Consider the following 13,216-nt stretch of genomic DNA (forward strand, 5'->3'; position numbering starts at 1 on the left):
GTAGAGCAGTTGGACCCCTCTAACATTGTTGATGGGATGGCAAAACGGAATAGTTATTTAGGGAAACAGTTTGGCAGTTTCACAGAAAATTAAGCACATGAATGCTACACAACCTGCCAATCCCACAACTAGGAATTTACCCTGGAGAGAGGGAGAGAATACATACATACATACATATATATATATATACACACACACAGAGGTCTCTATATAAATGCATAGCAGCTTTATTCATAATCCCCCCAAACTGGAAGCAGCCCAGATGTCTTTCAGCTGCTGAAAGAATAAACAAAAAGTCTGCGACATAAGAACAGAGAGGTATTATTTATCAATCAACATGAACAAGCCATTGATATACAGAGCATGAGGCCAATTCACACCAAGCGCACGGACCCTTGCTGTGATGCTACAGAAAGCGTGTGAGAGAGTGCCTCCCCAATGCTCACAACCCAGTATAGAGCTAAGAACAATACCAAAGGAAGCCAGACCCAGAGGCACTGGACAAAACAGATCAGTGTCTTTCAAAAGCATCCACGTCATGAAGAAGACCAGTTTTTGATAGAGGGAAACTGTAAGAGCCAAGGCCACCAAAGGCCACATAGGAATGTGGAGCAAAACAGTGACATTACTGAAGAATCTGATGATTCCCAAAGCTGACAGTTTAACTGTGCCAATATAGGCTACTAAAATTTTAACAATCATCATACAGTTATGTGGGATGTTAATAAAAGGGAAGCTAGCCATGGAGATATGGAAACTCCATGCTGTGTTGCAACTTTCCTATGAATTTAAAATTCCATAGTAAAATTTGTGCTTATTTGTATTTTTCTTAACCCCAAAGTTTTGGCACTATATGATTTCTGTTTGCATAAAACTTGGACAAGGCAGACCTATAGGAACAGACATTGGATCTGTGTTTACCAGTGGCTGAGGTGGAAGAGTGATGGATTAGAAAAGGCAGAGATCAGCGTCGGGGTTCGATGTTTACTGCTTGTATTGTCCTTGCTTGGTGCAGTAGTTTGAGCAGATCCCCCTGGGCCCATATTCACCCATCATGATGTTCTTTTTGTAGGTTTCTAGGACCCTCTGGATCCTTCTATTTCCCCATTCTCCTATATTTCTCTTACCTAAAGTCGAACCCCTACTCTGATCTAGCCAATGGATAGGACATTCTCCACAGTTGTGTGGAGAGTGGAGACTGACTCTGACGTGAACTCTGGTGCCCCATATTTGACCACTTCCCCCATGGTGGGCAGGCCTGGTGGCACTCAGAGAAAAAATAAGCAGGCTACCAAGATGAGACTTGATAGCTTATGACCATATCGTGGGGGAGGAGGTCCCTTCTGTCATAGACCTAGGAGAGGGGAATAGGGTAAAAGTGGGAGGGAGGGAAAAACCAGAGGATACAAGTGATGGGATAACAATTTAGATATAATCTGAAAAAATTAATAAAAATAAATAAACAAACAAAAGTCAGAAATTTTAGGTGGATGGAACTCTGCTGGAATTCTGTTGATCATTACATGCCTACCTGAATTTGTTGAAATCCATAAAGGTATACACTAAAAAGGGTGGAATGTACCCAGTGAAAAGTATTTCTTACTGAGTATGATAAAAGGGAAGAGACTGCTTCTGACTCCTGATGCAGTCCCTGGAGTCTGGAGCAGAGGACTCAGCCTGCGATGCAGGTGAGGGCATCAGATGTGCCTCCTGCTGCAAGGAAACAGTGCTACTCAGGGCCACATGCCTCGTGAACTAGCATCCATTGGACTGTCAGTGAGGACAGGACTAGCTGAACTCCAGCAAGCATGATCACGCACAATTTGAGCTTCCCAAACTGCAGCAAGGGAGGTGATCTGGGAGTCACACACTGATTGTTTGATCCAAGGAGTAAGCTCCCCACCCCCTCCCACCCCCTTACCTAGAAATGGCCACCTGACCCAGCCAAGCTGCAAGGGGCTGAGAAATAGTTCTTGGCAGAGGGACTGTGGCATGAATGCTACACTAATCTTGAAAAGGATCATGGTCTCAAGGCTGGCTTTGAAAACACTGCAACAGTGAAGCACATCAGTTCTATGGCAAGAGGGCAATATCCATGTATTACTAAGAGCAATTTTGTGCTGTTTTAGAATACAAAAAAAATTTTTTTTTGAAGGGCAGCTCTCTCTTCTCACAGAAGGTTGGGAAAAAAGTTGAAATGTACCATTATAGACCAAATACTCATGTTCCCCCTTTTAACTATCCTGTTCTATCTGGAAAGACACAAATCTTCCAATACTGCATTATGCTCTGAGCCACAGGGCCACCTGGTCCTACGGATGAGCTCAAGAAGCCTGGTGGAATAGCAGTTCCCCTGAGGAAGGGTCAGAGCCTTTTAGATTTTTCTCCATTCTCTCTGGGCTGGCAGTAACATAAATCTGTCCATTCTTAAAGCAATGGCCTAGGTCACCAGAAACAATGCATAGTCACGATAAAGCTGCAAGAGATTCACGCAAGCACAGAGGATGGCCTGACGAGGCAGAGGTACATAGAGGTTGGACATAAGAACGAGACAATAAGACCTATGGCTGAAGACACCACATGCCTGGACTACAAGAGATAAACAAAATAGGTTAGACCTGAGCTGGAAAGCGCCTCCCTGTTGGCTAGTTTTCATAGTGCTAGAAGGTGCTATCCAAACTGTTGGAAGTGAAATGGCTTCAGTGGCCTTGCTAACCTGCTAGGCATGATATACCCACCTGTGCTATGATGGCACTACTGTTATAGCATAACCAGCCACAGTACAGTTGGATTCAAGACTGTCTCCCAAGGGGAATCCACGACTGATATGTAAACCCATTAAAAAGCCTTGCCTGGAGAGGTCATAAAGTCCAGAAAGGAACTTACTACTGTTGTTTAGCTAAACTGATATAGTGTCAAACCATCTTCTAATCACCTAAATATACACCCATGGATAAATGCTACTCTGGGCCTTACTTGGACAAGTTTCCCTTTGCAGTGAATGGTGGTAGATACAGAGGCATATGGCTACCAACATTGCCCAAAATAATTTGACAGTCCTAAATCAGACATTTATACCATCTTCTCAGGGCCCAGGAAACATCATGGAAAAAGTGTCATAATATAAAAGCCAGAAGAGAGAGAGAGAGAGAGGAGTCTACAAAATGCTGTCATCTTCTGGGCATGACATCAGCGGCTACCATTATTACCTGCTCAAGTTGTATAACGTTCTGTCATGAGTGTAAAAGGAATGTATGGGGCCCTACCAGTCCCTGCTTAATTATTAGCTACTAACAGATTCTCGGAGTCATTGTCGCCAATAGTGCACCCATTGTTGAATCCACTAGGCCTCAAAGGATAATTTCAAACCCAGGGTCACACAGATGGCCTCAGTTAAGTGGGCCACAAAACAAACAAAAGGACGTGACAATGAGAAAGAAATGTGTAAGGAAGGGGGGGGTGATGCAGGTCGAGGGGGAGGTAAGAGTAATCAGAATGTATCATATACGTGTATGAACTCTTCAAAGAACAAATTCAATTGATGAAAATAAGATACAATTTAAAAAGTGGGTCACTGAGTCACCACCTTAAGGACTGAGTGTCACTGAGGTCCTGGCGTCCATCCAAGCCTCTTTGATCGGTCGCACCTCTTTGCACTCAACTCTGAAAATAGGATCCTTGCTCTTAATGCAAAAATAAACACCTATTTTGTCCCCTAACCTCTCACTTGTGGGAAACTACTGACTTGAGGGTCCTGCTATGTTCAGCATACGCAAGTGCTTGCTCTAGAGATCTTAAACACTGGTCCATGGTCACAGAACCCTTTGCTCAGTCTTCTGGAGACAGCAGTTTTAAATGGATCAAATTTTGGAGTCCCCCATGCTCTGTCTTAAGCTCCCTCCTCCACTCTTGGCCCTCTTGGTGTACTTCTGTAGACCTGCCTTCTTCTCTATAGTAATAGGATGAGCAACTTCCTCATGACTCACTCTTGTGGTTTGAAGATGAAATACCCCCTGCTCCCTGCCCCCTACAGGTTCATATGTTTGAATACTATGTCCTCAAAAGGTGGCACTATTTGGGAAGGTTGGGGAACATTCAGAAGGTGGGATCTCACTAGAGGAAGTGGGTCAGTAGGAAAGGGAATTGAGGTTTTGTAGCTTAACACCACTTCCCATTCACTCTTGACTGTGGACGCAATGTGACCAGAGAGGCCCCTGCTCTTGACACTGTGCCTTCCCTACCTTGATGGACTCTATCTTCCTGGAACCATAAACAAAAATAAGCCCTCCCTTCACTGACCAGCTGCGGTGGGGGTGTTTTGTTGCAACAGTTAGGATAGTAAACAAATGCACTCACCTTGGTAGGAAGCTGGTCAGAGGTGCTCAGGAGTGTAGAGAGCACAAAGTCTTTGTGCTCCCAGTTAATCACTAGGGAAACCAGGAATGTTAAACACAGGGTTATCTCCTCAACGGAGGAGATGCATATCTATTTTCTGCCCAGGAAGCTGGGAAAGCATGTAGTTAATAAACCGATGATCTGTGCTATTTGTAGGGTCAGGCCACACCTGGATCCCCTAGACTAGTACCCTTATCCCAGACTGTTCCTCCCTAGACCTTTATCTTAAGCATTGTCTCTCAATCAACAGAAGCCATCCCTAGGGGAGATGTCACCTGTACATTGCAGCTTGGTGACCTCGATGATGAACTAGATCACACCAGAGCCTCCCCTAGGCCCTTAAGCTGTAGACCTCACTCTTCCAGAAGAGGCCACATGGACCTTACAAAAGAGTTTCAGTGTAGTATGCCTTTAGCTTTATGGTGATAACTGCTACCAGGAACCTTTTTCCCCAAAGTGGTACTGTATTCAAGTACACCTAAAACAACAACAACAACAAAATCGTTCTGGTATCAGTCCCTCGAAGTTTGAACCTGCTAATTCATGTTGAATTAAATTTCCTTCTTGCCCACTCTAGCCTGGAGATTTATGGATCTCTTGGTTTCACCCATTGGTACATGCTAAGATCATGTATCAGGGTTAAAAAAAATGTACCTATGTATACTTTTACCATAGGAAATGGACTAGCATCTCTATACATTCGCAAGGGGGTGGTAGATAATAAGAGTCAGCCACAGACCAGTGAAGAAGACACAAGGGTACTTGGAACCCCCTGAGCACTGACAGCCCTCATCATCTGTGTGCAAATAGGCTGGAGACTCCCCAGCGGCCTCCTTCCCAGCAGGGAAGCCCCAGCCTTCTGTAATTGTAGTCAAACTGTGCCTCCACAGTCAAACTGAGGTGTATTTTTATCCTACCAATCCTATGTGAGCTGTGACTTTGGCTCCTGTTGGGAAGAAGAGAACAAATCCTCACCACACACTAGCCTAAGCTCTGGCTACCTGCAGTTTGCCACCGGTCTGTTCCGTGCCCTCACAAACAGCTCTAGTGGATTCTTATGTGCTCTAACGGTGAGCTTGTGATGAGAAACTCCGAGCTAAACAGGCTCGGTTTTCTGACCTATCAATCAGGTCTGTGATGAAAGAAAAAGTACCTTAAAAAGACAAGGGGTGGACCTGGGTTGAAGCCTCAGTCATCCTACTTTTCTGACATTGAGATGTAGGTAGGATGGGAAGGAAACAGATACTCGGGATCCTAGGTAAGATAGTGAGAAAGTCTTCTGAGCCATCATAGGCAGCCAGGGCAGTGGAGCATTCGACTGCCCCACCCTCTAAAACCAAGGAAAGGTACAAAGAACATACAGTAGATAACCTCAGAGGAGGAAGTTCACATCTGTTCGGAGTAATACCCACTAACTATCAATTCTCCCAACTCAACTCTCTCTCTCTCTCTCTCTCTCTCTCTCTCTCTCTCTCTCTCTCTCTCTCTGTGTGTGTGTGTGTGTGTGTGTGTGTGTGTGTGTGTGTTTACTCCATTAACTCCTTCTGATCTTACACAGCTGGTGTAAAAAAAAAAAAGCAGCTATTGTCCACAAAAGGGTGACTCAAGGCCAAACACTAAGTCCATTTCTTTCTAACTATGCTTTGGTGCAGGATTTTTTTAAAAATATATATACACTGTGGTCGTTTGGTTAAGAATTGCCCCATAGGCTCATAGATTTGAATGCTTGATTACCAGGGTGACACTATTTGAAATGGTTAAGACAGTGATTTTCAACCTTCCTAATGCTGCGGCCCTTTAGTTCAGTTCCTCATGTTGTGCTGACTCCCAACCATGAAATTATTTCCATTGGTACTTCCTAACTGTAATTTTGCTACTGTTATGAATCATAATGTAGATGTATCTGATATGCAGGATATATGATATGCACCTCTTGTGAAAGCGTAATTTAGCCTGCAAAGGGATCAGGACCTTTGATGGTTGAGAACTGCCGGATTAGGTGTTGTTGGGGTAAATGTGTTCTTGTTGGTCTTGGTGGGGGTTATTATGCCACTGGGCGTGGGCTTTGAGGCTTCAAGGGCTCGAGGCTAGCCCAGAGGTTCTCTCTCTTCCTGCTGCCTACGCATCTGGATGGAGGACTCTCAGCTGCTTCTCCAGCACCTTGCCTTCCTGCACGCCTCCATGCTCACTGGCATGACGAGAACGGATTAACCCTCTGAAATTTCAAGCCAGCCCTAATAAAATCCTTTATAAGCGTTGCTGTGGTCACGACATCTCTTCACAGCAACAGAACACAAAGACGTAGTACATTTTTTTTTGAATCATGCCACACGTGTATGAAGCAATGGCTTTTCATATATTTACAAAGTCATACCAACCATGGTCATTCTCTAATCCCAGAACATCTTTGCTGCTTCTAAAAGAAACTGTATGCCCGACGCTTCCCTTCACCAGACCCTAGCAACCGTCAGTTTCACTTCTGCGTAAGTATTGTTCTGTATGAACCTTTTGTATCGGTGGAATTAGCTTGGCCTTGGCCTGCTTCACTTAGCATAATGCTTTTAAGGCTCATCCATATCGTCTCATCAGTTTTATCAGCATCTCATTCTTTGGTCTTGCTGAGTAATACTCAGCTGTCTGCAGATCACACATGTAACTTACGTGGCCATTTGGTGGACGTTGGACTGTTTTGACATAGGAACTCTTATGTGTAATGCATCTGTATACAAGCTCTTATGCAAATACATATTTTGTTCAGTGTATAAGCAAGGAGTACAATTGCTGGGTCAAATGGAACTTCCAAACTATTTTCGAAATGTATGCCTGGAGCAGTATGTGTGGGCTCTAATTTATCTGAGTCCTCACCTGTGCTTGTAATTGTCTGACTTTTTTTTTCTTTTACAACCTTCCTTCTGATTGGGAGGTAGATCCAATTTGCATTCCCCTAATTTTTGTTTTGTATGCATTTGGGGGCTTGTTTGTTTCTTTGTTGTTCTGAGACAAACTCACATAGCACAGGCTGATGTTCAACTTTTATATTGTCCAGGCTTGCCTTCAACTCCTGCCCTCCTGCCTCTGCTGGGATTACAGGTGTGCCTCCACTGTGCCTTATTTGCAGTTCCCTAATAGAAACAGGTATTTGTTATGGACTGATAACAAATGCCCCTCAGATTTACACTGAAACTCTAATCCCCAATGACACTGTTTTGGGAAATTTGACTGTTGAAGGTAATTAAGGGAAAATGACATCATAGAGAGAAGGGTCAGTCTAAATAAGATAAACACTAGAGAGCTTGCTCGCTGTCTCATCAGAAAGGCCGTGTGAGGACAGTGCAGCCTCTGCAAGCCAGAAAGAGCTCTCACTAGTACCTTGATGTAGAACATGAGCTTCTAGCACTGTCAATGCAGGGTTGAAAGTATTTTGTTATGGCAACCAAGCAGAATAAGGTAGACTTTTTAAATCTCCGTTTCAATAAATTAAAACTCCCAATCCAGCAAAGTCATCCCTCACCCCTGTCTGACACCAATATCTGCCATGTCCCTTTTGCTGCACTGGGTTCTAGAATGGGGAAGGACATGGTTCTCCAGGGAGTGACCTGTCAGCTGAGGAAAATCACAAGCAAAACAGTGTAAAGATCTTTGGTGAATAAGAGGCAGAAACTCACCAAGAAAGAGGAATAAGAACGTACTGAGCCCCAAACTGTCTGTCGCTCTGGCTTACTTACACACCTCTGTCTCTCATCCACCTCAGCCACTGCAGCCACTGCAGCCAGGCCAACGTTCTTTCAGCCAAACCAAGGGTCCTTCCTTGAGCATCTTACAGGTACCCACTTGGCCGTCACCATAAAGTGTACTACAGACACAACCTTATCCGAAAGCAACTTCTACATCATTTTCTGGCCTGTGGTACAGTTTTCTGAGTGAGGCAAATTGATGGATCATAAATGAGGCAGCAGATTTCTGGTCTCCCTGAATGCCACTTAATAGAGCCATCTCACCAGAGGGCAAGGCATGTGAGCACAGGCCACACAACAGGATATGCTCTGTTCTAGCCTGAGCTCCTCATGTATCCCAAGATGGCCTCAAACTCACGGTGATACCTAATCGCTTAGGCTCCTAAGGGCTGAACTTAGAAGCACGTGCCCACTTTCAGGCCACTTTGATTTGGAGAGTTGCTGCTCATTTTCATCAGAAACAATCCACCTCTGCTACCTTCTTTTTCTTCTTCTTCCAACATTCCTCTCCCCTCTCATATTAGGAAATGATCATGTTTTGTTTTTTTAATGGCAAGGTCAAGAGGTAACAATAGTAAAACAATTCAACATCAGGAAAGCAAATGCTAAAGAATTATCCACTCACGTGTAACCACCATGACTTTTTGGAAAGTCTTCATACCTCTTGCTCACGTGCATATTTTTATAAGCAAAGGTGGCCATGTGGGTTTGTGGCCTTACTGACTCCTGTCATGAATTGCTGCCACGTATACTCTTGTTCAAAATGAGTCTGTTCTTACAGAAGACAAGGATGCCTCTGTTAGTCAGCTGACATGGTGACAAAATGCCTGAGATAAATACCTTATAAGGAAGAAAGATTTACTTTGACTCATGCTTTTAGAACTCTGAGAACAACAGTTCTTGACCTATCACTTTGGGCTGGTGGTGACACAGTACATCTTGGTGGTTGGACATAGAAAAGCTGTTCATCTCGTGGTAGCCTGGAAACAAAAACAAAAAACAAAACAAAAGTAAACAAAAAAAAAAGAAGAAGAAAGAAAGAAAAGAAAGAAAGAAACAGAGACAGGTAGGGACCTTGCTGTCCCTCCCTTACAAGAACAGGGAACAGGGTTCCAACAGCTAAATCTCTCCTATTAGACCTTAAATGCTAATGTTTCCACTACTTCCCAGTAGTGCCACAGGACAGCAGCTGAGACACAGAGCACTCTAAGAGCAGCCTCCTCACCAGCCTTGGGCACAGAACTTCATCCTTTTATTCTTTGCCAACTGAAAGGCAACAGACTGCTTTGACTGACATCACTCTGCTTACTGTGTGGTTAGTGTTTATTCTCGCATTAGTCATTTTCTTCATTTCCACCTTGCCCTTATGTTGGAACTGTGTAACTCTAAGTCACCTCCTGCCAAAAACTAGACAGATGGATGGATGCTAAGGAGTGGGGCAGGTGGAAGCAGGGGGGCTGTCAGTCATCCTGCAAAAGGTCACATTGTTTCTGGTTCTTTTACTGATTATCACAAAAGGAATACATGCTTGTTGTCAGAGAAAGAGAGAGAGAAAGAAAGAAAGAAAGAAAGAAAGAGCATATGAACACCGGAAGTACACCTAACATTTTACCACCTGCCAGTGTGAGTCATCAGCAGTAACATTTATGGCTCGCTGCCCACCTGCCTTTTATCCTTCCTTAAGACCAGCTGCTTGAGCCGTGAATTCCAGGGAGCAACTAGGAGGCGTGTTTAGGGACCTGAGTAGGAATAGCTTCTTCCTATAACCCTTCCAGGTCTTGCTCTAGGGTGGTGGCTGGGAAGGAAGCAGGAGTGACCACACCAGTTGTTTGTCTGTAATCAGAGGAGCAGGTGAAGGGAAGTGAGCTAAGATTACCCGTCTGCCTTGACTCCAGTCCATATGAAAAATGACAGGCTGCTCTTTGCAGCATATGAGCAGTGTCCTTTGTTAACTTCTGTCCCATGAGTGCAACCCTTTTCCTTTACAAAGTGGAATAGAAAACCTAGGAAGAGGGTTGGCTTTCCAGCATGAGCCCTTCTCCCCTTTTGGCAGGTTGTGGTGGAACCCTGCATCCACCTTTTTATCCATCTTTCTTCCAGACAGTGGTTTGAAATAACATCCATTGCCAGCAGGGCCCTAGCCAATCCTGGCTAAAGGAATGCCACCAGACATGCTTCGGTCAGACGCCAAGGCTTGAGTAGAGCTTGTAGCGTGAAACGGAACCTATTCTGGTTATCATAAAATCTTGTAGAGGAAAAATGATCTAATTGTTTAAATTCTTAGTGCTAAGAAACTGGCTATTGTGAAGGAGAGAAATCCTGATCAAACTGATCTGGAACCTCTGGGAAAAAAATATTATTTTTCTCTTTTCTTTTTGAGAGATGCAAATGCCTATGGAATGCGATAGTCTACTTCAGAGTCAGTGAGTTACCAGTCTCTTGGTAACTAAGGGAAAAAAAAAACCCAAATCTAACCCAAACACAAGATGTTCATGCTGGGTATGGTACTGCATACTGTGTGGCTCCAGCACTTGGGAGTTGAGGCTATAGAATTATGAGTTCTGGGCTAACCTGGGCTACAAAGTGCAATTCTGTTTCAAAAACAAAACAAATAGACAAGAAAAAAATTGAAGAGGTCAAGGTTGGAAAAATCTTTTACTAACTTTCATCTTCCTCTCTTCTTCCTTTGCCACCACTCTTTAAAACCTTATCAGTTATTTACCTGTCTCAGCATCATGTCCCAAACAGATGCCTGTTTTCAAGAGTCTCACAGGTCCTTGTACTTTACTGGGTTTCTCAGTTGGCCTACTGTTCACTTAGCTTCAGCTCCACACAGCAGAGGTTTGCCATCACAAGATTTCCATGTGCTGTAGTTTTCTGTGAGACTGTTCTGTTCATTGTTAACTTAACTGGACTCTTAGTCTTCTAGGAGGTGTGGATAACCCTGGGCATGGCTGAAAGGGTATTTCCAGAGGAAGGCCCACGCTGACCATGGGCCACACTACCGAGCTGGGCTCAGACTGAAAAAAAAAAAAAAAAAAGAAGAAGGAAAGGAGCATCTGAAGCTTCGAGAAGCCCCACGTCACAATGTTTCACTGCCATGGATGCCTGCCCCACTATCACACAGTTAGAACTCAAGTGATTCCCACCTGAAGCTGCATTTTGTAGGTGTTTGGTCTCAGTGATGAGAAAACCAACTGATGGAAAACTGGTCCTAAGAAGGTGTGGCCATTAATGCAATCAGTATGACCATTGGAAATGGTTTGCACAAGGAATACAGAATAGTTAGCAACTGCGGGCAAGAAAGGCCTAGGATACAATAGGCAGATCTGGTTAAGCCATTCTGGTGGGGATTTGGAAGACCAGACTACCCAAGAGAAGGGCAGATAGTGGAGACCTGCCTATGAGGTTTCAGAGGCAAAGGATTCCAGCGGGAGCTGGACCACTGGCCATTCATGCGACATTATATATAGCAAAGAGTCAGTTTACATTCTGCTAATGTCCTGAAATTTTGAGTTAGGCTGAATTAAAAAGTGATGAACTAAGTTGTCTAGAACAGAATATTTCAAGCCAAGTGTATCACTGAGGATGGGATATGGTTGGTGCTTACTGCTCTTATCTCTACAGTAAGAGAAGAAACACACAGACAAACACACACACACACACGCACACACACACACACACACACACACACTGTGCAGTTTGGCGACGAAAGGATCACAAGTTTACAGACAAGGTAGGTGAGGTGAAAGCAACTCTACTTGGTAGAGAAGTTGGTGTCATTAAAGAGGGGTGTCCCACTCTCTGCATGGGGACAATAGCAAAGGTGGCTGAGGGGAAAATCAACAGTGATTGTGTGCTCCCACTTCATTCGAAAAGAGTTTGGAGCCCTTAATCCCAGCACTCAGGAGGCAGAGGCAGGTGGATCGTTTTGAGTTCAAGGCCAGCCTGGTCTACAAAGTGAGTCCGGGACAATCAAGGCTACACAGAGAAATCCTGTCTCAAAAAACAAAACAAACAAAAAGAAAAAAAGAAAAAAAAAGAAAAAGAAAAAGAAAAGAAAAGAGTTTAGATCAAAAATACCATTGCACTGTCTGAAAAACAACCGCACAGGGAAGTGTCTTCCCAGGCTTATGCACTAAGGAACACTGAGGCCAATATGGTAGATGAGACACATTCCGTCCTAAGTGGGCAACAGAAGTTGGCAGTGTAGCCTACGTGGTGTTGGTTTTGAAGTTACACAAAATGTGTGACTTGCACAGAGGCTTGTGCTAAGGTCCCAGAGAAAGTCACTGAAGCCAGGCAACATGGTGCAGGGTTAGATTCCCCGAGAAGACGCTCCAAGAATCCACTGCATGACGCTATACAGATGAAGGTAAACTTGCAACAGAAAGCCCAGTGTGTTGGAGACTCCAAGACTATGGGATCCCACCAAGGAAAGCTAAAGCCATGGAGTGAAAGTGGCCCGAGAGAGCAGATCTGGAGGGGAAGAGCTGCCCAAATCCACTGGAGCTCAGAAATGTATCATAAACCCAGATGCTGGACACGCAGCTGCGGGATATGGTGTTTGCCCTCTGAATTCCAGTCTTGGTTTGGTTGTAATCCTTGCTTGCTGCATTCTACCCTTTTAAAAAAGGAATGTTTATTCTGTGCCATTTTATGTTGGAATTATGTAGCACAGGCTCTGATTTTACAGGGGCTTGTGGTTTAAAGAGATTACGTCTCAGAGTGAAATTTCGCCTTGGCCTTTCAAACAATGTTGGAAATGTTGGGGTGTTGTGGCACATGTCTTTAGTCCCAGCACCCAGAAGGCAGAGGCAAGTGAATCTCTGAGTTCGAGGCCAGCCTGGTCTATGGAATAGGTTTCTGGACAGCTAGGGCTCCATTGAGAAACCCTGATTTGAAAAATAAAACAAATTAAAAAAAATAGAAATGGAGATGGACTAAATGCTATGTACTATATACTATGAGATGGCTGTAAAAGCCTTTTGCGGGGCTGGGGATGGAATAGTAGGGAATAAAGTTGTGTGTATGGTATCAAGTTATCAAGGGGTGGCCTTGTGACAGTTAGCCATGTTGGATTGAGA

This window comes from Acomys minous, assembly GCF_964271855.1.
Source record: "Acomys minous genome assembly, chromosome: 6".
NCBI lineage: Eukaryota > Metazoa > Chordata > Mammalia > Rodentia > Muridae > Acomys > Acomys minous.